Source organism: Echinops telfairi, unplaced genomic scaffold (assembly GCF_000313985.2).
Source record: "Echinops telfairi isolate 266 unplaced genomic scaffold, ASM31398v2 ScPeMD7_42;HRSCAF=159, whole genome shotgun sequence".
Classification (NCBI taxonomy): domain Eukaryota; kingdom Metazoa; phylum Chordata; class Mammalia; order Afrosoricida; family Tenrecidae; genus Echinops; species Echinops telfairi.
In genome coordinates this window covers 4,762,339-4,766,595 of record NW_022103940.1, presented here as the reverse complement: position 1 = coordinate 4,766,595, position 4,257 = coordinate 4,762,339, and positions in this window count along the sequence as shown.

Below are 4,257 nucleotides of genomic sequence, written 5' to 3'. Positions count from 1 at the left end.
ACTCCCCCACCTTTGTGATTACTCCCAATTGGGAGAATCATAATTTGTTATATCGAAGCTTTAAAAATGTTCAGAAGCAAATAATAACAGTTAACAAAAACACAATGTAAAATAGACTAAAAATCAAAGGATGGAAAAAATATATCAAGCAAAAGGCAATCCCAAAGAAGAAGCAAATGTGGCAATATTAGTCTCCCATAAACTAGACTTCAAGGCAAAATCTATCATGAGAGGCAAAGAAGGACATTAAACAATACTGTGATTGTCAACACAAAAATGACTAACAGTATAATAGAACAAGAAGACATAACTATAAGAAATCTATACACATTCAACAAAAAACCTTCTGAATATGTTAATCAAACTCCAAAATAACTGAATATATATATAGTAGGAGACTTCAGTACACCACTCACTAGGAAGGAGAGATCATCAGGAAAAATTCAATAAAGACAAAGAATACTAAACAATTCAATTAACCAACTTGACCTCCTGAACTTATAAAGAGCAAACCACCCAACAACAAAAACACAGTAAATATTCTTTTGCAGAGCACATGAGACATTGTCTAGACGCAATACAAACTACAATTCACTGCTATTGAGTTGATTCCAACTCATAGCAACCCTATATGACAGAGTAGAAATGTCCCTGCAGATTTCTGAAACTGTTACTCTTAAGATTCGTAAGCCTCATCTTTCTCCTATTAGGATACAAAGCAAATATTTTATTATTTTATTATTATTATTATTGCAGTTTTATTGTCACTTATTCCACACATCATACAATTTGATCATATCAAGAAGAGTTGTACAATTCTTACCACAATCAATTGTAACACATTTTCTTCTTCATTGCATTTATCATTAGTGTAGTTATTATTATTGCTTTTAAACTGTGGCAAAAATATACACAACAAAACATTCTCCAATTCAGCACATTCTACATGTACTGTATATTTAGTGCCATTGGTTGCTTATATTCTGTTATGAAACCATTTTTGATATCCTTTTCCAAATTATTCTAGTACCATTAACATAAACTCAATGTCCCCTAAGTAAAAAACTCTTCCTCCTTCACCCATGGGAGCCATTGCTTAGCTTTGGATTCTTTAGTTTTCTTGATATAAAAATACACTTTCATTGTTAAGTGATTTTTAAAAGAAGTTGTATTTACATCATCACAATCAGTTCTAGTTCTCCCTCCTCACTACTGCATTGATCATTTCCTCCCCCATTTCTCTCACCCTCCCTGATAAATCATTGCATCTGTTATTGGCTATATTCATCCATTCTTTCTGTGTTTCATAAAGTGGAAGACCTAACATAAACAACAAAGAACAAAAGGAAACAGAAAGAAGAATGTAATGATAATAATATAAAGATAATGATAAAAAATAAAGTGTAATAAAGAAAAGACCACTAGCAATAATGAAAAGACAGAGAATAAATTTCTGTCGTGGAACAAACAAGAAATATTTAAGCCTAGAACAAACTTAGTTTGGGTCAAGAGGGAGGTTGACTGTCCAAGTATCATATTATATTACAGTTTGATCCACCATAATCAAGTTTACTATAGTCTATGTCTGATAGTAAAGTTGTCTGAGGCCCTTGTTTGTGGGCAGAGGAGATCTGCTGAAGCTTAATTTAATTAGATACTGTACAGGTGGATTTGGGTCTCCCATTGTCCTCCATAGCCTTCTACAAATTGAGTGTTCATAATTTAATCTCTGATTCAAAGCAATTCTTGATAAATCTAAAAATATTGAGATTTTACAATCCAATTTCTTAGGCCATAATGCTATAAAATTTGAAATCAATGATAGAAAGAACAAGGGTGAAAAATCATATGCATGGAAACTGAACAACAACATATTACTTAAAAAACCCCTTTTTTTGTTCTTTGATGCCTGATACCTGATGTCTTCTACACCTCGTGGCCACAAAGTCTGGTGTGCTTCTTCCATGTGGGCTTTGTTCCTTGTCAATTAGATGGTCCCTTGCGTCATCTTCAAATCTTTAAGATCTCAGACACTATATCTTTTGATAGCTGGGCACCATCAGCTTTCTTCACCACATTTGCTTATGCAAACATTTGTCTTCAGCGATCGTGTCGGGAAGGTGTACATCATGGAATGCCAATTTAATAGAACAAAGTGTTCCTGCATTGAGTAAGTACTTGAATGGGGGCCCAATGTCCACCTGCTGCGTTAATACTACACCTATACATATATGCACGTAGATCTATTTCCCCACCATGCTATATAAATGTATTTACATATGTACATGCCTGTATTTATACCTCTATAAATACCCTTTGCCTCCTAGTTCTTTCCTCTATTTCCTTTTACTTTCCTCTTGTCCCAGTATCATTCTGAGCCTTCATTTGGGTTTCAGTGATTTCTCTCAGTTACATTGCCCTTGCTGAATCCCTACCAGGCCTCTCACACCCTTCTTGCCACTGTTTTTGGATCACTTGTTGCTCCCTTGTCCCTGGGTTGGTCAACACCACCTCCTTTCCCCCACCTCCCCCTCTCCCATGTTCCCCCCAGAACAAAAAATCATATGAGCATGTGCCCACCTTCCTGATATGATCACTGAAGACAAATGGGTGCATAAGCAAATGTGGTGAAGAAAGCTGATGGTGCCCGACTATCAAAAGATATAGTGTCTGGCGTCTTAAAGGCTTGAAGATAAACAAGCGGCCATCTAGCTCAGAAACAACAAAGCCCACATGGAAGAAGCATACCAGTCTGAGTGACCATGAGGTATCAAAGGGATCAGATATTAGGCACCAAAGAACACAAAAAAATCATATCATTGTAAATGAGGGTGAGTGCAGACTGGAGACTCAAAGCCGATCTGTAGGCAACTGGATACCCTCTTACAGAAGGGTCGTGGGGAGGAGATGAGCCAGTCAAGGTGCAGGGTAGCAACGATGAAACATACAGCTTTCCTCTAGTTCTTAAATGCTTCCTCCTCCCACTATCATGATCCCAATTTTACCTTACAAATCTGGCTAGACCAGAGGATGTACATTGGTACATGGCTGCTTTAGTTAGTTAGTTTTCTGCCTCAACTTGTGAGCTACTTTACCTGTCGGACAGCCAACCCGTGGATCATGTCACTAGAGTTTGAGGTTCCTTTGAGACCTGCTTCGCCATGCTGCTGGTGTATACATTGCTTGGGCTTGATGCTGTTGGATCCTGTCCTCTTGCATTGCTTGAGTTTGATATCCCATCCCGGCCTGCTTCGCTAAGCTCCTGAGCTGCTGACTGTTGGTGACCCCTCCGGCTCTTTGCTGCTTGTGGCCAGACTGCATGCATTGCTCTAGGGAAGACTCAGCTGTCTCCTTCTTTGACCTTGGACCCAGCAGCCCTGTGAGTTGAAGGACTTCCAGTATATTAACTGTTCTATGGAAGTGCATTGAACTGAACCCTCTGTACAGCTGTGTGGACTAATTAGCTGTTATATTCCTTCATGCTGTATATATCTATCCACTTATATCTATATAATCATAAGTGTCCTGTTTTGGTTTTATTAGAGAACCCTGTCTGGCACAGCAGAAATGAATCAATTGGAAAATACAAAAATAATTTAAGAATCAGTAAATCAAGAACTTAATTATTTGAAAGGAGGAACAAAATTGACAACTAGAATAAGAGCAAAAATAATAAGGATTCAAACATTAGGAGAAGTGAAATAATATGGACAAGGACAGAAATAAATGAATTGGGTAAAAATAGAAAAAAATCATCAAGACAAATAGTTGGTTCTTTGAAAGATTGGCAAAATGGACAAACCAGTGAAAAAATTAACAGAGGAAAAGAATGAAAACATACAAATATCAAGAATAAGAGATGAAAAGATCACATCACAACAGAATTAAATGAAATTTTAAAAATAATTTACTACAAAACATATACTTCAACAAAAAGCACAATCTACCAAAATTAATACAGAAGGTGGTAGAAAAACTAAAAACAATAAAAACATAACAAAATAATAAATAGATCAGGCCATTATAAACTTCCAACCACAAAAAGTACAGAGTCAGATAGATTCACCAGGTAATTCTACAAATCATTCAGAGAAGAGCTGACACTAATTCTACACAAACTATTTCAGAATATAGAAAAAGACAGCAAATTCTTGAACTTATTTTATGAATCGAGTATAAACCTGATATCCAAACCAGGCAAAAACCTTACAAAGATTGAAAACTATAAACCCAAAAGACTGGAAAAAATATTGGAAA